This window comes from Puma concolor, chromosome B1, assembly GCF_028749965.1.
Source record: "Puma concolor isolate L17-30 chromosome B1, mPumCon1.1.hap2, whole genome shotgun sequence".
NCBI classification, from domain to species: domain Eukaryota; kingdom Metazoa; phylum Chordata; class Mammalia; order Carnivora; family Felidae; genus Puma; species Puma concolor.
In genome coordinates, this window is record NC_141670.1 from 111,055,876 (window position 1) to 111,082,141 (window position 26,266).

The 26,266-nt window shown below is 35.9% G+C and overlaps 1 protein-coding gene and 1 long non-coding RNA gene across 21 annotated transcripts in view; one reads left to right on the plus strand and one right to left on the minus strand.

The window, feature by feature from the left end:
* CAMK2D (calcium/calmodulin dependent protein kinase II delta) overlaps positions 1-26,266 on the plus strand; it is a 316,489-nt gene that overhangs the window by 182,947 nt on the left and 107,276 nt on the right. The gene's annotated exons all lie outside the window — the stretch shown is intronic.
* On the minus strand, positions 17,679-18,166 carry LOC147581806 (uncharacterized). Its single transcript, XR_015250284.1, has 2 exons — positions 18,104-18,166; positions 17,679-18,059 (listed from the first exon to the last, which is right to left on the minus strand). It is a non-coding gene; the product is annotated as an uncharacterized LOC147581806 (long non-coding RNA).

The window sequence follows — 26,266 nt, forward strand, 5'->3', positions numbered from 1 at the left end:
TTCTATGTCTCCTTTTTTAGTTTTTTTCAGCTCCTAGATATCTAAACATAGGAATGACCCAAGGGGTTGGTGCTCGGGCATCTTCTATTTTCAGTTTATTATCCCTTCCTAAGGATCTCATCCAGTACTCTGGCTTTAAATTCCATCTATAAACTAATGCCACCCAAATTTATCACTGCAGCTCAGACTTCTACCTGAATTCCAGGCTTGGATATTCTGTTGCCTACTTACCATCTCCACTTGGATATCTAATTGGTATTTCAAATTTAAAATATCTAAAACTCACGACTCATCTCTCTATAGCAAAACTTGCTCCTATCCATGGCAACACCATCTTTCCACTTGTTCATGTCAAAAACCTTGGAGTAATTATTAACTCTTTTTCCCACATACTACATCTGATTGATCAGTAAGTCCTGTTAATTTTAAAATATATTCAGAATTTTGTAACTTATCACGATGTCTCCAGCACCACCTTGGCCCAAACCACTGTCCCTTCTGGCCTCGGTCACTGTTAAAACATCCTGACTAGTCTCCGGGTTTCTTCCCTCACCTCTCTGTATCTACTCTGAATACAGCAGCCACAAAGATATCCTGTCAAAATCCAAGAGCATGTTACTCCTCTTCTCTGAGTACTCCATTGTGTCACTGTTATTACCTTCCTCCTGTCTACCTCAGCTCTAGCCACACTGCCTTCCTCACAGCCTGGAACAAGGTAGGCATTTAGGCTGAGTTTTCATAACCCTGAAACATGCCTGGCTTACCTGTCACTCCCTTCAGGGCTTGGCTCACAGGTCATCTTCTCAAGGAGGCTTTCCTGGGTACCCATCTATAAGTTGGCATTCTTTCTGCATCAACTGTTTCCAGCTCTTTCTTTGCCTCCTCCCTCCTTGACCCTTATCACTACTAATCTAGGATAAATTAAATTTAATGTATTTGATTATCTACATCACCCACCAGAATGTAAGCTCCCTGAATGCTGGGATTTTTTTTTTCCTTTTTTCAATTTTTTATCCCCAGTGCCTAGAAAACTGCTTGCACATAGTAGGCATTCAGTGTATATATTCAATATATATGTATGAGCACACACACGTGTATATATAACATAACTGCATATGAGGAAGCTTTTGGAAAGAACACACAATTGTTTTGTAAAGAGTTTGGAGTGTGAAGTGTATATTTTAGGTCTTCTTTCATTTATTACTTTGGGTACATATGGAACCACAATGCCAGCTATTTGGAAATCCAGTTGTCTAATTACTAATTGTCATGCTCAGAATCATAGAAATATATTTTTCGTCGAAACTAAAAATGGACATTTGGTTTAGCCACGTGTCTATTTTGGAGCAAAATGTGACATTATGAATGCACATTTTAAGAAATGTGAAGTAGCTCTGCCTGTATGGTCAAAATAGATGTAATGTTCTCAAACGTGATCATTATAATGTATTTAGATACAAATACTGATTCTTCTTTATTGTTATAGGTAGTTAATTAATTGATATTTACCATTGACATTAACTTTTTCTTAGGGACATTTTGGTTACTTATTTTTAGCCAGTAAGCAGGGTAGGATATTCCATTACCCTGGGAGCCTGATGCTCATGACTAATTATTCAGGCAATTGAAGTCATTCTTCTCATTCTCTTTCTCAAACCCAAAAGGTGCCAAGATTGAAACATGCAATGTATACATGGCCTAATATATTTCTTTAGTGGTTACATTCGTCATTGGAGTCTCGGGAAATAAAGACTCTTTTGTTTTCTTTTTTAATCTCTTATTTTGGAATTTGAAAACTATTCAACCCTTTCCAGATATGTTGACCCAACTGGGGCATTTTCATAGGCACTAAGAAACCCTTTCTGCCTGTTTTTACTGGAACAAAGAAACCACTGATCTGGATGAAGGACATCATCAGATTTTGGTTTCTTGTCCTAGCTATCAGTGATGATATGGACTTTTCCTAAGGACATGCCTAGCTGACAGTCTTAAAACCCAAAGCACTTGGAAACTGAATAGAAGTGAAATGGTAAATAGATAAGGCATAGTGCCTTAGGGGAGTTACAATATTTAGACCCTTAGAATTAATGCCTGGAGTTTGGAAAAACTTTATAAGCAATAGTGACTGATACCCTAGAGCATAAAGAAAGCTTTCTTTATATGCTCAGACTTAAAGCCTTGTTTCTGTAACTTTGTTCTTCAGTGTGAATTATTTCTCTTATTGACCACCTAAACATGGGAGTTGTCCGATTATTTAGGTAATCTCTTTATTTAAAGAAAACAGAGAGGGATTTAAAAAAAAAAAATACCATACTCTTTGTTTTGACTGTTGCAATGTAGAGCGTTTGGGGTACTATGATGTTGACTTGGTCTCTGAGTAGAAGCATGAATATGTATGAAATAAAGTTACTGACTATGAGTAAAACCCAAGAATAAAAAGACATTTATATTATTTATAACTTATTTATATTATTAGAAAAGCATTTGGTTTTCACAAAGGAATATCTGTCTCTAATCAGCGGTAAAAATTTGTTAAGTACTATGAACCTCCCTTCTCAAACCAAGACAAGCATATTATGACTTAATGTCTCATTTGTGCTGCACAGTATCTCTATAAGGTATATAGTAGTATTATTTAACTTCTCTTTACAGATAAGGAAATTGAGGCAAGAGAGCTTACTTGCTTTCTCCAATGTCACAGCATAAGTGACTATGCTAGAACTTAGATTTTCCTGACACTGAAGACAGTGCTACAAACCACAACGAAATATTGCCTTATATTTACATGGTAGAGTACCATGTACTTGCATTTGGTTTTGAATGATTTGTTTTTTCTTTTCCACCTTTAGTCCAACTGTGGATGTAGGGCTTTCTGAATTCCATTACTTTTTAGTCTACTTTTGGCATCCCTACCCCACTTCTTAAGCCTACTCTTAACTGCATTCCCTGAACTTGGGGCTGAATACCAAATTTATCCCTCTCTTATAACTAGCACATTTTCATAGAAAAAAGGCTTTTTTGTAAACTAGACATTACAACCCTCAGTCAGTAGTATTGGAGATGGCTCATTGGTTGAATACAGATAAAACCTCTAGATTTATGAAAGTTGGGCCTATTTGAACTAAATCCAAATGTGCATAATCCCAGGTATTTAGGAAAATGGAGATTGAGGTGAGCCTCACATCCTGGGTGGTTCTGTTGAGAGAAGTGGGAACAAAACCTTTGGAGATAGCTAGAATCACCTGGTAGAATCACCTAGTAGATAGATACGAGTTTTGCTGGAAAGTGGTGGCAATAACATGCAAAAGTCAATGTATCCTTCAGGACTCTTTATGTTGCAAGGGACAGAAGTCCAAAATCACTTCAGCCAAAAAGTTAACTTATTTCCTCAAATAAATGAAAAGTTCATGGGTAGATTGGTCTCAAATGTGCTCAAAAGTGGCCCAGGTTCAGTTGACTCCGTGTGCTCTTTTCTGGTTTATTGTCAGGCACATTCTCCCAACATGGTGGCCCCAAACACTTCCAGGCTTACATTTTTCTTATGACAATAGGTCCCATGCAAAAAAAGCCTCTTTTTCTAGGTAATTTCAATAGTTGTACCAAAATGGAGTTGTATTTTCCATCCCTAAACCAATTATTCTGACCAAGGGAATTACACAGTAGCCTTTGGGGATGAAAATGGATGGTAGTCAAGACAGTTTACTGAAAAAAAAAAAGGGGGGGGATGCGCAGCTCTAAGAAGAGAAATAAATGCCAGGTAGGTGAAAAACAACAGAGGTCTCTACAGGCAGGAAAAAAAAAGAAAAAAAAAAAAGAGGTAGATGGGAATCAAGCCAAAGGAAAAGTAGAAGAAAAGCAAAGGCCAGAAGCCAGTAGTCTAGGAGAATAGAAGCAAGTCTTGTTATTATGCTAGTAACATTGTCTTCTTAAACATAATTACCTCCACTTTAGTATTGGAGGTAATATTTCAAAGTTATCGACATAACAGGAGCTAAATAGTTTTTAATTGCTTTTATTTTTTAAGCATAAAGGTCTATATGCTTATCTATACTGGAAATTTAAAATCTTGCATATGTAATTCACTCATCATCAGATAAACTCAGATGACTCTGCTTAATGAGTTTTTCTCTAGCATGTGGCTCTCTTATTCAAAATGTCAAAAAGAATATAGATAAATAAGGTAGCATAAAATTTTATTAAATTAGATAATACTTGTGAATTACCTGTGTATGTTATACATGTTTTAATCATATACAAAGAGTATATATGTATGTATATGTATACAATTATACATATATGTGTAAATGTGTATGTATGCATATGTGCATATACACACACATGAGGCTAGGAAGGGATATTCTATGAGGCTTAGGGAAAAAAATCATTTCATAGCACTTCAACTTCAGGACTGAAATTTCTTATGTAGCTTATGCAAAAATATTGTTGTAAATTTTTTTATTACTCAGTTTCTAAATTTGAAATTCAAGTAGTACCTGTTCTTATTTTATCTATAGATATTTAATTGAACAAATAGGTCAAATTCCTAACTTATTTTATTGCCTTGCTTCACATGAAAAAGTTACAGAGGCTATTGATTAAGGAATTGAAAAAAAATGTTTAACAGTTACTAAAAATAAACTGTGAAGTCCTTAGTTACTGTTTGGTTCAAAGCGAGATGATGAGAAAGAACAGCAATCCAGTGTGGAATACACATCAACAGCAGGAGAATGACTCAGCTGCTGGTCCCAGCTTCAATAAGTATCTGTAAATAGTTGAGTGAGCCCATCACTAGTTTTAATGGGTCATTAGGCAAAAATGGGTAAATAAGTGGAGGACATTTAAAAAAAAATGGATAGGGATCATGAATACTTTTTTATCCAGCATTTTTCTGCTTTTCTTTGGTAACCATTGTAATTTAATCATGGGACCACCTATTCTTTCCCATTATGTATAATCCCATGGATCTGTCCTTGAAAGTGTCCCATCCTCCCTTATCTAAGGGGTAGGCACATGACTTGAGCCAGACCTGTCAGGTGCTCCCCCTTCTCTCTGGAATTTGAAACCTGAACCAAGTAACTGGAAGACGGAAGATGGTAGGAGTGGACTCATGGTGGGGTGCCTGGAAGATCCCCAGTAGTTCCTCTGGCCTGGAGATGGAAAGCTTCTGAGCCTGCTGCTTCAGGCCTCCCTCTGACTCTGTGTGCTGTCCCACGTCCTGCCCAAAAACTCTTGTTCATCCTATATAAGCCAGAGCTGGTTTCTGTGGCTTTCAAAGCAAAGAACCCTAGCTGAAGCAGAAGAAAAAGTAAGGGGAAGAAGAGATAAGATCAGAAATAAAAAGGAAAGAAGATAATAAGTAATTGAGGAAAGAGAAGAGGATCCACACCAGAGCCTGTCAGCCTTTCATCTTTTTTCAAGAAATAATGTATTTACCTCCAGCTCTGTTCATATTCTATCAGCCAGAGAGTGAGGTGGTGAGGCACAGGACTGTCTTGAGCCCTGAAACTCACTTGCTTAGATTTGACCCCCAACTCTGCCAATTACTTCCTTTCTGGCTTTGAACAATTTGCTTAACCTTGTAGGGTCTCCGTTTCCTCGGTTGTTAAACAAAAATAACAGTACCATATAACTTCTAAGATTGCTGTGAGAATCAAATGATTTAGTTGACGTAGAACTTAGGGAACAATGCTTGACATAGAGTAAACACTTAACAGGTGTTACCTGTGATTATAAATCTGAGCTCTGTGTAGAAAGAAAAAAATAGTTTCTATTCTATCTACCTCATTTGTACCTCATTGTGTTAGTAAACATTTATTGAGCGCCTAATGTGTGATGTTACTGTACTAGGTGCTTTAGAGAGTACAAAGATGAAGGCACTGTTTCTGCCATCAAATTACTCACACTATGATTTTGGTGGTTGATACAATTAATGCAAGACAGAAAGATGCCGTGAGAAATGTGGAAAATATACTCAGGGAGTTCAGAGAAAAGAGTTTTTTTCCAAGTATGTGTAAGTTTTAACACATAGAATAGGAGTCATCAGTTTGAGCAAAAGTGGGAATTGAAGTATATTTTGTTTGAATGACAATAAGTAACCTGGTTTGGCTGAAGGTGTCTCTTACCCTCTTCACCTGGAGTCAAGAGGAGGCCTGCCAACAAAGACCTGTCTCTCCTGTGTTTTTATCACCATCATCAGGGATGAAGAGGGAGACCAGGAACCTTGTCTCCCCCTAATGCCCCACATCTTACAACTCACAGAGCCTTGGTGCTTTAAATCCACTTAAACTCACTTCATTATGCCCTTCTTTAGCCCTGCTTTTGATCACCTCAAGAGCCCCCAGATTCCCAGGTCACTCTGCATTTCTCATGTTCTATTCCCCAGAAACTTTTGTACATACAGCCTTACTGTACTCTGATGCTGAGAGCATGAAATCCCAGAAGACACATTCCATTGAGCTATGAAAGACCTCAGCAACTCTTAACCCACATTCTATAGATAAGGAACTCCTTTCTGTTGACAATGAAAAGAGATTGCTGGAAATACTTGAGATATCCACAGACAATTCTTAAATTATATTGGATTTTATAATGTGAATACAAGAATGAGATTTCTCCACATCCCAGCTAATGATTAAGCTTTACCTAATAATAGTTTAGATTGTTCAGGTCTGTAAAGGCATGTGTAGCATTTACCGTCAGAGCAATGGTGGCCCCGATTCAAGTATTTCAGGCATTTCAGTCTCTCTCCACTGTGCACAGAGCCAGTGGGAGATTAGTCCACAATGGGAATAAAATACACACTCAGGTGAGGTAAATCTATATGTACAAATCTACATAACACATGTAGTTGGTAATATGAACTGTGTCTTTGTAAGTACATTTTGGTTGTACCGTTGTCTTATATAAGTTTAGCTGTGGCAAGTAATACTGGAAATTTTATTTTCTCCTCAATTGTCCCATTTTAAATATTATGTGCTTTAGTAGCAATTATCAATTGGATTTTCCCACTGGTGACATTGGTTTTGAGCGGTTATCCTGAGGAATCCCAGGGCCTCACCTTTCAGAAGAGTGGAGTTTCATAATGTGTAATGATGTCACCCATTTTTACCAGTTGAGTCCAGGTAGCACCCGTAACACTACCACAGTGTATTTGTAAGTAGTATTTCAGTAGGACTTCTAACTTTTTTCCTAGGAAACAATCGTTTTTGTTTCTCCCGAGTGGAGTCTGTTATCATAGAGAGCGATACCAATAGAGATTACTATTTTTGTATGTTAAGTATACTCACATGAAATATATATTAAAAACTTATATATGAGGTTTTTATTCAAAATCTTACCCAACTTGCATTGTTTGTGCCCCATGCAGGCTGTGTTTTAAACAGTACAAAATTAGAATTCACAATCCTAGGAAATTCTTGTCTAAAACCAATGGTATATCTGAACAAACTGGGTGGACGAGACTCAGGGAGACACTAGATAAAATTTAGCATGGCAGCAATTTAAAATTAGAAGCCCTTGATGAAAGATGAGACCTGTTTTAGGCTTCTTCGTGAGCCCCACCTTTTAAAGGCAGGATTTGATTCCGTGGAAGGGAGGTGCAGTCACGGGAGGACAGACTGTCTGCCCTCGTAGGGAGTGCCTATCTTCCTATTTAGTGTGTGATAGTGTTAAATAAAGCCGTGACCTTTGATTATCTCCCAAGCTTTTCTACCTCTCCATTGGCAGAATGCCATGGGATAGTGTATATTTATCAGCAAGCTGTGGTCTAAATTCAGACATTGTCTAAAGCTCATGACAATATAGTGTCTATTGTATGTACTGTATAGACTTTTCATCTGGGAGGCACTCCGTCAATCCCTAGAGATTGGGGAACTTTTATGTGTTTCATGAAGTTCTAGAGTAGAATAGTCTCTTTATTATTTATTTAAATAATAGCCTGAAGTAGGCTGTTAGTAGAAATAGTCTCTTTTCTGTTTTACGTATGATTCAATTACTCAAGTCCGAGTAGCAAAATGTACAATTTTTATGTTATTCCTTAAAGACAGATTTTTTTAATGAAAGCTCCTATAGTAGCTTAAAATTTGTTTCTTTAAAGTGGAATAAAGAGTATCTGAAGTCTATAATTTTGAGAAGTTTTAGGTACAAGTCAATGATGCAAATGTTCTCTGTCTCAATCACCCGTGATGGTTGCATGGCTATATGTGTTTGTCAAAACTCATAGAACTGTGCACTAAAAAGTGAATTTGCTGTATACAAATTGTACCTTCATAAATGCAGGTCAAAGAGATAGCTATACTAAATGGAAGCATGTGTCCTAGATTTAAATGCTTTATTTATTTTATGGTTTATTTACAAATATTCCTTCCTACCCTCATTCTATTCATGGAGAATAGATCCCACCCATACCCCCGAATGAGCCATCCTGCATGTCCCATGATTCTATCCTTCTGGACACAACTTACTGGATTATGTATGAAGACCTAACTGGAGCTAGGTCAACCTGGATTGGGAACCAAGACACAGACTAAAGTTGTAAGTTCTTAATAGATTTGGGGCCAGAGTCAAAATACACGCTCCAGAAGCCATAGACAAGTGAGAGTTATAGGGCATTTCCAAAACAGCTATGCAGAAGAAGCTAGTATCAAGGAAGGAGGATTGAGCAGGTATGTGGAGAAGCACTGAACAAGAGCCCTTGTATCGTCATAGGAAAAGAGAGGAGCATAGTACCCTAATGACTTCAGTTTCTTAGAGGTTTGGCTGAACCTGAAATCAGTTTCTCTGACTTTCTTCCTCTGTAAATCTTTTATTTAATATAGCCAGTGTGAGTTTTGGTTTTCGTGTTAAAGAGCAGGAATATTATCTAATGACATTTGATGTTCTTCGTCCCAAATTATAGGCAAATACCAATTTTTTTTATAGCATCACCTCTTTTATTCCTAAAATACATGGCTTTAGTAGGGAGAAAGAGAAATGGAATCTTACAGAAGTCTGAGCTATTTCTGTTAACTCTATTTTCACCTGGAAATTTCATTTAAAAAAAAATCAGGAACTACCAGAGTAAAAATTTTATACTTTACTTGGTATTTCCTTTTTTCTCCCTTCCTAGAAAATTGTTTAGATACAAAAAGGTGAAATAGAATCATAGTGACTGATGTTAGCTCCTTCTAATAAAATTATCTTTTTTTGTGAATAAATCATTTTATCACTTTCACACCAAATTTTTGATGACTGGTCTATTTTTAAACTGGCCTTATATCAGATTTAGGAAGAAAGAAGACCTAAGTGGTTGGTACACTCATATCTGGGACCTGATTTGTACAGTTTGCCTTTTCCCATTTCTTCCATAGTTAAAATCAAGAGCCATTTCCTGCTTATTGGATAAGGGAAGTTTTTTTATTTTGTAAAATATGTTTTCTTTTCAGAAATTATTTTTCATTCTTCAAATAAACTCAGTGTTTGAGAATTTGTAATAGTAATTAAATTATCATTTAACAGTGGTAGCAAACTGTAACTCAATGTTGCTTTCTGTGAAAGGCAAGAACATTCCTGTTCAAATTACTCTTCACTACTTTAGAAGATGTGAGTTGACATGAAAATAGCCTTTTAATTCTTCTTCCTAAACTGGTCAGTTAAAAATCTTAGGATTTTTTAAAGTATTTAGGAAAAAAATGATGAAAAATATTTGGGTGCATCTTTATAGTTTTAAATTCTCTTTTTTAGTTCTATTAAAAACTCCTTTAAAAAGCTTCAGTAAACTTTCTGGCTTAAGATATTATATCGAAACTATACCATAAAGTCTGTTTCAGGGCACCTGGGTGGCTCAGTCAGTTAAGTGTCCAACTCTTGATTTTGGCTCAGGTCATGATGTTACGTTTTGTGAGTTTGAGCCCTGCATTGCAGAATTCTCTCTCTTCCTCTCTCTCCCTCTCTCTCTGCCCCTCCCCTACTTGTGTATTTGCATTCATTCTCTCTCTCTCTCTTTCTCTCTCTCTCTCTCCCTCCCTCTCTCCCTCCCTCAAAATAAATAAGCATTAAAAAAAAAATCTGTCTCTCCCCCACCCCCGTCCCTGCCACCTAATACCTATCACATAAGCAAAACTAGCTAAGACTTAAACAAACTATTATGAACCAAATAAGGAATGGGGTGTAGCTTAAAGCAAATACATTCACAAATCTTGTCTCCAGTATATAAAACAAAACATTCTGAATTGGAACAGAGAAGTGTAGTGTAACTTAGTTCTTAAATGCGCTCTGTACTTCTAGAATTTTATCATTGAGTTGACCCAGTCTTGACCATTCTCACAGTTGCTTCACATTAAAAAACAACTTAATAAGAACATAATCAATAAATTAAGAACCCAAAGCCTAGAAGATAAAAGGGATGTCATATACCTGAGGAAACAAATTGAGGACCAAATGAACATCATTATTGAATAAGTGACTGACAAAATATGAAGTAGTTGATAAACACCACTGATTAGCTAATTAGTGACACAGTAAAAGGACTTGTGATAATTATAGTGTATGTGGATGAAAGAGATGAAAATACCATGGTTTTAGAAAATCTAATAGATTGGAACAGAGCTAAAGCTAATTCAACGTAAGAGTAATTGGGATCCCTGAATAGAAAACCCAAATAAGGAACAGAATATATAACTCAAGAGAACTTCTGTAAAATGAAGAGAGAATTGAATCTGTATATTAAAAGCACAATATGTTCCAGGAAATTTTGAATCAGAATATGAATCTGAGATGTGTCCTAGTTAGGCTGATACACTTGTAAGACGAGAGCATTCTTTAGGCATCTAGGCAGCAAGATGCCACTGAAGGAAAGACAGTGTAAAAATTCTCAAATATGGAAAACACTCCCAAAATACAAAATTCACTGGATTCTTATAGGGCAAGGGTGGGACCTAGGGGTTGCAGAGCTGGAAGAACTACTTGAAAAATTGAAATCCAGCCAATCAATCAAAATGAATTCATGAATGAAAAAGACTCTGATAAAAGGTCCAGCTTATAAGCATTTAGTCCTCACTGAGATGACATGAATACTCAACAGTGCTGGGAAGTACTGACCATCAACAGAATGTGAATATATAAACCCAGACAAGGTAACGTTTAGAGAGGTGAAGGAGGGAAATTAGAAGGGAATAGAAGAATGCTAATGCCCTTATCTGTCATTAAAAGCAGGGAGTCAGCTGATAACCATCTAAATTGAAAAGTAGTTAAAAATTATTCTTGGTTGTTAATTTTTGTTCAGAATTCTCTTTTTTTAAAACTTCAGAGTGGTGGTTTTATTTTGAGAGAGAGAGAGAGAGAGGGAAAGCAGGGAGGAGCAGAGAGAGAATCCCAAGCTGACAGCATGGAGCCTGATGTGGGGCTCGAACTCACGAACTGCGAGATCATGACTGGAGCTGAAACGAAGAGTCGGAGGCCCAACCGACTGAGCCACCCAGGCATCCCAAAGAGTCATTTTTAAGATATATGTCTACTAACAATATTTAAGTTAAAATTTGGTTTAATTTTTCTTCTATTAATATCAGATTTAATTAATATTTTGTAAATAAGATTAATAACAAAATGAACCCCATTTTTAAAAAAAAATGTCTCCTTGTGTTTCTTTCATGTGTACAGCCTTCACACACACTCCTACACACACAACATTTCCAGTTTGTGGATTTGGAGTACTTTTTCCTTCTTTTCACTTTTCTGCATTGTTTTGATTGTATTGAGGAAAAATAAAAATAATTGAGTGTTTTTTTTTCTTCTTAATCAGATGAAGGGCAGTTGGAACCAAGTATACCAATATGTTAACAGGATTAAACTTGGGGAAGCCACGAATATAGACTTTTATTCTTTTTTGTATTTTCTTGAAATGTCAAAAATGAAAATATTAACTTAATAGTTGATGCCTGGGTATCTTTAGCTAGAAGATACTTATTAGAGATCAACATTGTTCTCTTTAAAAAAAAAAACACAAAAACAATGTAGTTTATTCTTCAATCTCTACTTACTAGGAATGCAGTAAGCGGGAAAGGTCTTTATATTAAACTAAAATTCTGTCAAAAAAACATGTTCACTAAAACTTGAACTTCACTCCATAAAGAATCCCAGACCCTCCATCAGAATATATTGACTTCATGTATTTTAACAGTTTTTATGATCTAATATCCAACCCCCCGATACTCTGGTTTCTCTTCAGATCGTATAAATCTTTCGCCTTTTACTAATATCCAACCCCCCCCCCCCGACAATTAGAAGCTAGAAATTCGAGGGGAGAAATGAAAACCAGAGTCCCAGGAAGCTCATAACAGTGATTGCAGTAACAAGAAGAAAGAATTGACTGCCTGAGGGAGGAAATAAGCAAAAAAAATGTTTATGTTTATTTATTTATTTTGAGAGAGAGAGAGAGAGAGAGAGAGAGAGAGAAAGCATGTGTGTGCACCTACGTGAGTAGGGGAAGGGCAGAGAGAGGGAGAGAAAAAGTGTCAAGCAGTCTCCACACTGTCAGCATGGAGCCTGACTCAGGGCTCCATCTCACAACTATAAGATATGACTTGAGCTGAAACCTAGTTGGATACTTAACTGACTGAACCACCCAGGCACCTCAAAAATAAGCAAATTTTAAATGAAGGGGAAAAAAAAAGAAAAAAAAAAACAGAGCCAGAAAAACTGTGGTTTGAGAGGGCTTAGGGTGGGAGCAAATTTTTCTGCTCACCTCTTTTGTTCTTAGGCACCAAAAACTGTACAGAACACAGCATTCTATAATCATAATCATGATCCTGAGCCATTTAAAAAATTACATACTGTAATTAAGAATTCAGAGGTATGCAAAGTACTTTTCTATGTCGCCGTCAAAATAGTTAAACTGAGTTTTGTAACTTAAAGGAATAATTTTTTGTTATTTGGAAAGATAAAATCTCCCCATTCTTAATGATGCCAGGAAAATTAAATGTTTCTCTAATGTTGTTTTACATTTTGTTTCATGGAAACCCTACAATTAACATACAGGCACATAGCATTAATCTTTTTTGTATCTGTCCAAGAAATGGATGGCAGTCTTCAAATAAATAATTATCCTTCTTTTTAAGTTCCGTGAAACAGCAAGTGCGTAGAATATACCCCCTTGCTTCTGCAGTTTAATGGCCTAATATTCTCCAGAAGGGAAAATAATTACATTTGGTACCTGAGTTTTGTGGAGCTATAAATATTACTGTAGAAAACCTAATTGGCTGTTAAAACTTGAAGAAGTGAGTGCACAGATGCTCCGTTTATTTTTTTTTTCTTCAACTTGTTCCACCTATGTATCACACCATATGCTGTTTACAAAGATGACATATCCCATAGAACTAGGCTTGTAAGAATTTTCTGGAGTTCTGAAATCCATTAGTGGTGAATGACAGCATCTTTCTGCTGCCTGTTGGATTAATGTTTTCATGTACACTGATTTCTAGCCATATTTGAATGCATATTTAACATTTAAAAGAGTTTGAGAGTTGGCAAATAGTCCTAGCATTTTTCCATTGGTGTCAACAGAGAGAACTATTGTCCTGAATGAGGGTTGCCCAGTGAAGCACTTTCATTAACTTTTCTAAGTTCTAGAGCACTTTTTGTTTTACAAATTCCTTATAATGTAGACACATGGTTGAAAGAGCACTTAATGATTGCATGGTATTGAAAGTGAAAAATAAATGCCTCAATTGATAAACCAAGACTCAAATTTGAAAATAAGCTTTGATGTGGATATGATGAGGAATCAGGAACTTTGGATTCTAACACTAGATCTGTTAGTGATTGATGTCTTTGGAAATATTATCCTACTATTCTGTGCAAGAGTAGATTATCTCAGCAGTCCTTTCCAGGCTTTAAAACCTTATAATTTTTTCAGGTGCTATTCATGGAATCTAATATGTTCATGCTGTGTTTTAGAACAATAACATAGCAGCAATATGGAGAATATATTTGTAGAAGGGAGAGGTGAATTTGGCCATAAGAGATAGTCTGGTAGTTTATGTGAGACATACTGAAGCACTAACTTTGGGATAGAGGATGGAGAGGAGGTGATCATGTCTGAAGGTATTTTCGAGCTAGAATTTGGCAGAACATGATAAACTACTGGATGCTATGGTGAGAAAGAAAGTGGAATTTCGCTTAATTTAGGTGGGGGCCATGTATATATTAACTCCATTATAATACGAGAATGTAGACTAAAATGAATATATTTTTTCACAATTTGAAATGCCTTTGGGATGTCCATGAGACATTGGCTGGAGCTAGTTAAAGATGGGAGATTAATAGGAGAGAGAATAAGGGTGGACAGATTTTTATGGGAGATTAATTTATAGGCAAATTAGATGGAACCAGTGAACAAGGGAATATTTAAGATCCAGGAAAAAGTGGGGCACCTAGGTGGTTCAGTTGGCTAAGTGTCTGACTCTTGATTTCAGCTCAGGTCATGATTTCCTGGTTCATGGGATCGAACCCCACATCCAGCTCCACACTCATCCTGTGGAGCCTGCTTGGCATTCTCTCTCTCTCCCTCTCTCCCTCTCTCTCTCTCCCTCTCTCCCTCTCTCTCTCTCTCTCTCTCTCTCTCTCTCTCTCTCAATCTCTCTCTGCCCCTCCCCAGCTCATGCTATCTGTGTCTCTCTCTCTCTCAAAAAAAAAAAAAAATTAACGTAGAAAACCAACTCCAGGAAAAAGAAGTGAGAGGGGAGAACTGAAGAGTAAAGTTCAGAAGGGAAAAAGCAAGAACAAACTAAGATCATATCTGAAGCCTTTTATCTTTAAAGGAGGGAGACCTCTTTCTCTGAGGTGAGAGGAAAGAGTAAGTCTGGATTTAGATCAGTTCAAATATGGGAGCCTGAAAATATATAGAGATAATTCTACAAAGCTTGTCCATTTGTTATCTGGAAGCTTCTGTTTGCTTAATTGTACAATGTCTAAGGTTATACTTGGAATCACTATTCATTACACTGTTAAGTCAAGGTCTTTGCTATCTCCCTGACTCTTCACTGGCAGATTCTCTATGGGCCTAGTGTGTTTTATTGTGGTATTCAGGGTGGGGACCAAGTGGGGCTGAGTTCATTTGAGGAAATGGTTGGTAATTCCTTCAAACCCTCACATGTTGGGTTTTTCCTTAAAGGAGAGAATTGAAGTTTGTGCCAAAATGCTCAGGCAAATCAGAAACATAATTGTAGTTTCTGAATAAATTGGTCAGTGTCAGAAAATCACCTTACACATTTTACTTCCCTATAATAAAATCCTCCAGTTTCCTTGGAGATCTGGTGCGTGTGTGTGTGTGTGTGTGTGTGTGTCTGCTTGTGTATTTTATTGACAGTTTTATCCCAGTCTACCAGCTTGTACCTGCTGCTAGTAAATATTTTAAGCATTCTTTTCTTTGCATGAGATATGGTCACTTTTTCCATTTTTTTCTGAGCTTTCTAAATGGTTTCAAAGGGCTTTCGATGTAAAAGTAAGATTTAAAGATCAATCTGTCTTTTTTAGCTAATGATGTATTTCCAAGCACTTTTCCCTTTACCTGCCAACATTTAAAATAAGACAGTTCTTATGTGAATGTACTATATTTAAACAGTTCATTCCTGGTTTAGTAAGCTATACTGTGGAGAGGAAGAAGGGACCATCTCTTGAAGGGTACCATAGCCAAGTTTTTCTTGTTTTTGTTTTTGTTTTTGTTTTTTAAAGATATTAAGACTGTTGCTTTGTTTTTTATTTGAGTATGGTTGTTATGGTTCTGGTTTTTTCCTGTCTTGAAGTAAAATCATCTTGCAGGAATCAGGGTCAACATGTCTTTCCACATAGACAAGAATGATGTGGGCTTTTGAAGTTTTTTGAATATGTTTTTTGAGTTAATTGAATGTATTATGTCCAAATGGGTTTTCACAATTTTCTAGTGCAGTCTGTCTTCTGTTAATAACATTTATAAAACTAGCATCTCACATAGAAAAAGTATAAGATGGGTAGGTAAATAGAGCAACAGACAGCTAGCCATAGATAGATTTTATAAAAAGATATTGGAAAGCTATCCACAAATAGTTAAAATATTACAAATCATGGGGCGCCTGGGTGGCTCAGTTGGTTAAGCATCCGACTTCAGCTCAGATCATGATCTCGTGGCTTGTGAGTTCGAGCCCCGCGTGGGGCTCTGTGCTAACAGCTCAGAGCCTGGAGCCTGCTTCCAATTCTGTGTCTCTTCCTCTCTCTGCCTGTCCCCTGCTTGTGCTCTGTCAATAATAAATAAATGTTAAAAAAAAATTAAAAATAAAATATTAAAAATCATGTAACTTGTTTTTCTCAGTTGTCATTCTTGCTTTTGTGAATATTATTGGGAAAAATAATGATATTTAATTTGGTCTATCTTCATGTGGTTTCCAGGATTTTTTTAAACTAATGAAGAATACAAGTTAAGTTTTCTAATTATCTGTCACCTTAGATGATGACCTCTTAGCAATTTTGAACTCTCTACTTAAAAGAATAAATTTAATGAAAGAAAGTATTTTAATGCAAATCACAGACTTCTAATTAACTTACTTTTCCTATTATTATAAGTCGTTTTAACATTGACACTATGTTAGTATTCAGAGGCTAGATCTCAGAACAGTTAGATATCTTTGTTCATATATACTAACATGCAAATGTATATTTTTATTTTTATTTCTATAAATATTTTATTCTGAAATCCTTTCAGTTGTCTAACTGATATTTTCTCCAGGGCAACTTTGAAGCAACTGACCTAGAAGTTTCTATAAATATCCCTTTCTTTGAAAATATAAGGGGAACGAGATAGGTCACAGAGAATAAAAACCCAATGTCGGTACAGTGCACTGGGCATGTGGCCCCTTTGAAACCCAGAAGCTTTCCCAGTGAGAAGGAGGGATGAAGAACAGATAGTTATCAAAGTTAACCCTTGCAGGCAAGTCACCTGTAGCTAAGTCTGAGGAGCCTTCTTTACATGTCCTCTTTTCCAAAACCTAATTGCCTCCCCAAACATGAGCAAAAGGAGCCTTGTTTATAGTAGAACTTTGACTGATAATTACTTTTTGATTTCTCTTTTTCCGACATTGAAATTTTATTTTTATCCTGGACTTAAGCTTTCAAGATCAATATCATGTACTTAACTATGTGTTCATTTTAGGGCTTACAGTTTCATTTTTATTTATTTTCTTATATTTTCCAAGTGTCAAATATAATTCCATGTAATTGATATAAATATTAGATATAATATAGCCTATGATAAAAATCCATGCCTAGAAATTTGGCAAAAACTAAATCAGCTCTATTTGGTACCTTACCCTTGTAGGAGGCAGTAAGCATTGTGGCTGAGAGCATGGTCTATAAATTCAGATCCATATATGTGTCCCTTATCAGCTACTTTCTGGCTCTGTGATTTTCTGAAGCTTATCTTTGCCAATCTTCATGTTTTTCATCTCTAAAATAGACATAATATTATTCATAAGATGTTTGAATGGATTAGATAAGACAGTGTTCACAAAGTGTCCCAACAAAACTAGTGCTTAATAAATCTGACCTGTTTCTTTATATGCCAGCTATTATGGCAGATACCCTCAGGGTATAAAATCACAGTTGGTAGTTGGGCAGCTTGATGATTCTAGTTCAGATTTTTAACTATGGAGTGGAAGTATTTTTTTTTTTTTGGCTTGGTGGTTTCCTCTTTATTGATGTGCCTCCTAACTTCCCCCCACAATTTCAGTCCCTCCCATCTACCCCCAAAAAAGAAGGTAGTGAAAGGAAGGGAATGTCGGGGTTCTGAGCCCCTTGGGCAGTTAGAAAGGGAACAGGAAGCAAAACAATCACTGGATGTGACAGAGATTGACAATCGAGAAATCTAAAGCAGAATGGGGAAGGTGGAAAGAGAAAGGGGACAAAGGAGAGGTCCTAGAAGCCACCTCCCCCATGAGCCCTCCTGCTAAGAGGGGCTGGAGGAGAGCCTCAAACGATAGGAAGTACAGGTCCTGAAGGAGGGAGGTGGTGGTTGAGCCTGAGGGAGAACTAGGTCAAGGAAGGGGGACCACCTCTCTCTTTGTAGAATGGGACCCCCCTACCTCAGAGGCAGCAGCTTCACAGACCGTAGACACTTTGATCACTGTAGGCGATGTATAGAACGAAGTCTTCTTCTTGATCTCCCATTAAGGACGTAGAAGGCAGGCCAAAGACAAATGAAGCAGGGCTAGGCTAATCTTTGAAAAGACCAAGTCTCTTGGGGTGCCTGGGTGGCTCAGTTGGTTGAGTGTCCAACTCATGATTTTAACTCAGGTTGTGTCCAACTCTTAATTTCGGCTCAGGTCATGATCCCAGGGTGGTAGGGTAGAGCCCTGCATTGGGCTCGGCACTGAGCACGCAGCCTGCTTAAGGTTCTCTCTTTCCCTCCGTCTACACCTCCCCTGCTTACTCTCCCTCAATAAAAAATAAAAAGTAAAAAATAAAATAATAAAATTGCATCGAAAGACCAAGTCTCAGGTATATTGGTTCTTTTGAGCCTTTAAAGTCATCTTGGCTTTCAGCAGCTGGTTGGTCTTACAAAGGAAAGATCAAAATATAATGAGAAAGAGGTGTCTAGAAACAAATATGTAGAGTTGGATGCAAAAATATTGTGATGGTGGCACCTAGGAAAGATGAATTCTTATGCTATGAAGTATGTGCTTACTTTTTACACCAAGTTTGAGTATCCATTTATTATTCTACCTTCCTGTTGGCAGATCTCAGGGGGTGCAAGCATTCCATTTTATACTTTTATTGCATTAATCTGACAAAGAAAACATTGTGGAAATTTGAAACCCTGAAATTTAATAAATTAGCTTATTATAAATGTATAGCCTATTTGTGTGACCTTGGATGTACTACCTTCTCTGTGCCTTAGTGTCTTTGGCTAAATAAGGAAATTGAAAGAATAAATTATATCTTAGGTAAAAAGTTCTAAAAATGTATAGTTCTCTGTATTTTTATTTAGAACAATGTACAATATTCTTTAGAAATCTTTCCTTCACACAGATTTATTCTCTTTGGTTAGTACGTAGACTTTTTGTTGCAAATCTCTATTCAAGCTGCATTACCTTCAAGAATAGAAACAAGACATAATAACCGTTGACACAGAAAAGTTCATGCTTTTCTACCATTATAATAATAGGTAACATTGTTGAGGTATTAATATATGCTAAGTATTTTTCTGAGTATATTATAAACTTTATCATATGTAAACTCAAAAAACTATTGGTCTTCTTTATGAATGATGAAAAAAGAACTTTAATAACTTCGCCAAGAACAGTAAATGGTAGAGCAAAAATTTACCCAAAGTCTGACTAGGACCCTATGAATGACAAATATTTTTCTGAATGCTACTGAGAGCATCTAAGTTTTATTATTGCATTATTTCTAATTTGTATTCATCTTCATATTTTCTATTCATTTCTTCCTTATACATATTTGTGTTGCCCTAAATATGAATGTCCTTCTCCTAATTGATAAAGAACCTTACTTCTCATAAAACATCTCAAATAACTTGTTATTCTTGTGTTTCTCATACTTCAATAATTATTTAAAATCTTTTCATAAAAAAGTTATTAGTGTTATCCTAAAGAATAAAATATTATAGCCTTATTTTAATAATATTTTAATGTCCCATAAAGAAATGGATAGAACTTTATGGATCTCCTAAGTAGTATAACTTTAAGTTTCTAATGGGGTGATTCATCTAATGTCAATGTTTGATATACACCTTTTTATGTCAACAAGTTTTTTTTAGCTCTTTTGAAATTATGCAGAATTGCAATCTGGGGTTCATCTGGTGAAGTTGAGGAAAAGAAATAGAGAGGTATATGCACAAGCAGAGAATTTTCTGACCTCTCTAGAACTGTATTAAGTGATTAGATTATATTCACTATAAAGAAAAAACAAGAATAAACTAGAATAAACTTGCTTCACAGGTACTATTTAAAATATTTACAATTTAGGAGAATCTATTTGTACATACATATTTTATTGTTGCTACAAAGAGTTTTTTCTAAATTTCAACATAAAAGCCAATTTAATATTGTTCATAGAGATATTATCCTAGGGAGGGTAGAATTGCATGAGTTCTTCCCTGTAGAGAGTGCTCTGTGCTATAATGGTTAGGATTAAATATGAACAAATTCTCCCAAAACATTGTGTGAGATATTTTGAAGTGGATTAAAATTCTGGTAACAGGTTATTGTAATTTTTATAGTCTCTATATAAAAGAAAACTTTGAATGCATTTTATTTTTTTATATGAAATTTATTGTCAAATTGGTTTCCATACAAAACCCAGTGCTTATCCCAACAGGTGCCCTTCTCAATACCCATCAGCCACTTTCCCCTCCCTCCCACCCCCCATCAACCCTCAGTTTATTCTGTTTTTAAGAGTCTCTTATGGTTTGCCTCCTTCCCTCTCTGTAACTTTTTTTTTCCTTCCCCTTCCCCATGGTCTTCTGTTAAGTTTCTCAGGATCCACATAAGAGTGAAAACATATGGTATCTGTCTTTCTCTGTCTCTGCAAATATATACAAACTTTGATAGCCCTTTTAGTCATTTTCCCACATAGCCAAAATCATTAGAGAATAACTGGATATCTACATGCAAAATAATGAAATTGGACCCTTGCCTTATACCATATATAAAATTTAACTCAAAATGGATCAAAGACCTAAATGTAAGAGCTAAAACCGTAGAACTCTTAGAAGAAATCAGGAGAAAACCTTCATGACAGTGGATTTGGTAGTGATTTCCTGGATATGACACCAAAAGTACAGGCAACAAAAGAAAAAAAAGAGATAAATTGGACTTCATAAAAAAAAAAAATGTGTATCCATTGATGTACTGGTAGGGTGGCACAATCTGACTCCACAGGGACAGGAGCTTCTACACTTAGGACTCTTTTAGACCTTGTCCTATGTACCTCTTCACCTGATCATTCATTTGTATCCCTTATAATAAAAAGATAATAACAAGTCAAAAAATTGTGTATCAAAGGACACTTTCAAGAGAGTAAAAAGATGATCCAGAGATTGGGGGAAAATATTTGCAAATCATGCATCTAATAAAGGATTAATATCTAAAATATATAAAGAACTCCTACAGCTCAGTAACAAAAACAACACAATTCAAAATTGGGCAAAGCATTTGAATAGATATTTTTGAAAAGATACAAAAATAACCAATAAGTACATGAAAAGATGCTCAACATTACTAATCATTAAGGAAAATACAAATTAAAACCACCATGATATACCACTTTATACACATTAGAGTGGCTAATATAAAAAGAAAATAAAACAGAAAATATCAATTGCATCAAGGATATGGAGAATTTGGAACCCTTGTGCATTGCTGGTGGGATGGAAAGTAGTGCAGCCACTTTGGAAAAAATTTGGCAGTTCCTCAAAGAATTAAACATAGAATTGGGACATGATCCAGCAATTTAACTTTTCAGTATATATCCAAAAGAATTGAAATCAGGGACTCAGATACTTATGTACCAAGGTTCATAGCAGCGTTATTAACAATAGCCAAAAAGTGGAAACAGACCAGATGCCCATCAACAGATAAACAGATGAATAGACTATATACATACATTATTCAGCCTTAAAAAAGAATGAAATTTTGGTATATGCCACAACATGGATGAACCTTTGAAATATGCTAAGTGAAATAAGCCAGATGTAAAAGGACAAATATTGTATCATTCCACTTATATGAAATATCTAAAATAAGCAGATTCATAGAGACAGGGGCTGAGCGGGGGAGGAGAGATTGGGGAGTTTTTAATCAGTAGAGAGTTCTTCTGGGGATGATAAAAATTTTTGTAAATGGATAGTGGCTGATGGTTGCACATTGTGAATGCATTTCATGCCACTGGATTGCACACTTGAAAATGAGTAATGGGATAAATTTTATGTTATGTATAACTTACCACAATAAAAAAATAACTTTACCCCCCAAAAAAAAATTATTAGAGATTTCTAAACATACTATATGGATATTTTTATTTATAAATCTTATGGTTTAAATATCAAGTTATTGTAAATCACTTCTACTTCTAAATTTATAAATCTGAGACCTCAATGGTGACTTGTTATGTGGTTGCTATCTATTAATCAAAGTGGACTCACTGTATTGAAATAACAATAACTGTATCTAATGTTCATTGAGTACCTACTGTGTACTTGACACTATTTATGGTCTGCAACTATATTAACTCCTTCATTGCTTACATTGGCTAGGTATTTTTGTTATTTCATAAAAGAGGACACTGAAGATCAGAGAGATGAAATGATTCTCCTAAGCCACACAGTAGTAGTAAATAGCGGACACAGAATTCTAACACAAGATGGCTAACTTCTAACCTTGTCATTTTAGCTAATTTCAGATTCTATCCAGATTTGTTATAACGTTTATTTTTTAGCTCTGATCTGCTTTTTCTGGTTGATCTTAATATCAATGAATCTGATAATTCAATCAACAGACATTTATGTTATGCCTTTTTATTTACATATACTCCTCCAAGTCCTGGAAATACAGTGATGGACAATACAAAACTTATATTATAGTAGGTCGGAGAGGAGGAGATAGATAATAAGTAAATAAACAAGTAAACTCAGCCAGATAATTTTAGATTATTTTTAGTGCTATGAGGAAAACAGGAGATATATGGTGAGTGACTAGGGACTCATGGCTGATTTAAAGGGGGTGATTAGGTAGGATTGCTATGAGGTGTCAGGAACAGAAACCTAAATATTGAAAAGATCTGGAAGTAGAGATTCTACCCACAGTGAGCAACAGACACAGCCCTATGAAAAAATGACCTCAGTGTGGAGCAGAAGGAAGGCCACTGTGGTTTAAAACACCACAAGGACTAAGGCACAGGGATCTAAAGTAACACATAACATAGGTGTGGGCCAGAGCTCACAAGGCCTTGTAGGCCAAGAAAAGGAATTTGGATGTTATATTGTGTGCTGTGGGAAACCCTGGAGAGATTAAAGCTAGGAAATGAAATCATCTAATTTCATTTTACAGAGCTCTCTCTTGCTGTAGGGTGGCGAAGGGATTATGGGAGGCCAGAAGGGAAGCAAGGAAAATGGATATTGTGAGAGTTCAGGAAAGAAAGAAAGAAAAAAAAAAGATTGTTATTGGGACAACGGTGAGAACAAATGAGAAAGAGAGAAACATCAGTGTCATCTTGAGAGGGTAAATTGGACTTTTTAAAGTGAACTGTACATGTATATTGCAAATGTATAAAGAATGTTGGACTTTCAGAGCTTTAGGGAAAAAAAATGCGGATTTAAATGAAAGGAATCCCTGTTCCTCAACCTAGGCCAGAATTACAGAGATGGTTTCAGATTCATAGGATGACTTCTTTACTTTTCTCTGGGTAGAACTTTCTTTCTCTCCATTGTTCCATCTTCTGACTGAATCTCTCCTATAGTTAGTCAAAACTGAAAATAATATTCAAAGAAAAATGTGACAACATCACAGAGTAATAGACATTCAAACATATTTTATGATGAGGAAAATATGTAGAAATTCTATTTGGTATTTCAGAATATTAAATAATGCAATAAAATCTCCCAGAGGTACATGTGAGATCATTACTAGCCAGTGCTATATTTTTGTATTCTGTGGGAAGCCAAACTCTGAGTTCATAAAATCTTTCTCTACTTCACTATCTTTCCTCAACATCTTTCAACATTCCCAAAAGTAATTTAGATCTAACATTAGGATGAATCTGTCATTTGCATGGCAAAGATGTAAAGATCAGCAGCATTTGCCTTGCATGCACTGATTCTTGTATTCTTTTACAACCTTGTATAATTTGTATGTGGAAGGTATTCTTCAGGCATTTGGCAAAAAAAAAAAAATATTGCATGAACCCTTTTTAATTTGGTATATTGGATAAATTTATAGGGCCATGACTCTGTCTGATCACTAACCCCATACCCTGTTTGTTCTCTTGCACAAACCAGCACACTGTGGCACCAGCTAAAAACATTTCTAATCACAGGCTTATCTGCATCTAGTGACCTAGTGGCAAGATATTTGTGGCCTGATTGGGGATTGACCACATCCTGTGGTTACATGTTATTTTTTTGAAGACTCTTTAAATGTTTTAACTGCTTTCATGTGACGTTTCTACTGACTTATTTGTAGTAATAGCTAAGCATTTATGCTTTGAAAATTTCAATTGATATCTTTTTATATATCACATGGATATTTGCTTATACCTAACTATGTTCTAATATATTGTTTATTTTCTATTTTTTAAAGGCTTTAATACACAGACACTTGGTAAATACTTGTTAAAAGGATAAATGTGCAAATGATTGGAAGGACAGGAATTTAAAATTCCCCCTTTACAGGGAAATTTTAGCAATAAAAATTACCCATAATTCTGCTTCCCTGTTTTAACTGATTTCATATTTGCACTTTCTCTTCCACAGTAATGTTTTTGAGCTACTAATATGTCTCAGGCATTGTGATAGGCTTGTGTGTTAGACGTGGGGATACACAAATAAATGAACAACACATGGTTCCTGCCATGTTTGATTTTGAAATATAGTTGGGGATTTAGGTACATAGCAGATGGTCTTAGTGTCATATGAAATTTCAATCAAGTACAGTGCATTCTGAGTGGGTTTTAGAGAAGGCTTCCTAGAGAAGTCTAGGGCTTCTCTCTTGAAGAAAGCATAAGCTCAAGGAAAATAAAATCAAGGCTATTAGACAGTATTAACAGTGAATAATATTACAAAAATGGAAACATAATGCAAATAGTCAAAGTCCAAGGTAGTTGCTATGGAGTGAGAGCTCTGCAAGTGAAAGCTAGGTCATCAAGGTCTGAGAAACTATATGCTCCAGGCCAGTGAATCTTAGCTTTTTGGGAAAAGGTCACTGATACCTTGACACTACACTTGATGCACATATGTACAGGGTAAACCTGTAAGAAGCCTTGACATAGGGAATGGGTAGCCATGGAAGAGTTTTTAGCAGGGAAGTCACATGGTTAGATTTGCCTTTTAGATAGATCATGCTGGTTGCAATGTGGAGGAAGATACAATTGGAAGGAGAGTGATCAGTCATGAAACCAATATATTTCTCCAGTCGAGAGATTATGTGGTCATGACGGCAGTAGAAGGGATGGGGGAAAAAAGTATTGTGAATCAAGAAATATTTAAAAGACAAAATTAACAGAGCTTATCAATTTATGGAGAAAAGTGGACAAAATTAGTCAAGGATGATTAGCCAGGATTTTGGCTTGGTTGACTTTGTGCACAATGAGATGCGGGATATGGAAGGAGCAGCAGGTCTTGGGATAAAGGCAATGAAGTTAATTGAATTTAAGATGCTTGTGGGACATCGAAGTTTCATATTCATTGCATGCACATGCTAGCTTAAATCATAAGATGTATCATCTTCACAAGGAAATTACCTTATTTCGTATTGAACACCAAGGAGGTAACTGGAAAAAAAAAAGGGGGGGTATTTATAAACAAGACAAATAGGAGGCAATTCCCAAGAACAGAGTATTATGGAAACAAAGAAATGTGGAACTATTGGTTGTCAATGTCAAAAGTAATAGGGAAACCCAATATAAGGTGAATAGAGTTTAGGCGAGGAGATCAACGAGATCAGGAAGAAGCCTGGAGATGAGAACATGGAAGAGTCAAGGGGTAGGGATTCCTTTTGAGGAAAAATCACATGCTGTAGTCACAAATTCTAATATAGGTATTTATTTACTCTAACTTTAAATTCACATCAACTACTCCTACCCTTGGCCACAGCTTTGATTTTGTCACCACCCAAATCTGCTTCAAGGAACTAAAAGAATAGATGTGGGAAGGGCTGATCAAATGGACAGTGAAGTCAATAAAAATAGTAGATAGCAGGACATGGGGGGAGAAAGCTAGAAGTGACCTTTTATAATGCTAAGGGTAACAGCGATGAGGGAGTGATAGATGGTGATATGGCAGATAGCATAAGCTTCAAAGGAGAAGGTTGTTTTACAGGTAAATGAGGGAGAGCTCATATGTATTTATATTTTTTTGCAATGATGTGAATATACTGAATTATTCTGTATTCTAATACTTTCACTTATAAACACATTTTTCATGTTCATACATCATCCTCATAATTTTAGTTTTGGTGTAACATCATACTGTTGCATCATAATTATTAACCCATTATTGTGAAGATGGTCATTTAGGTTGTTTTCTAAACTT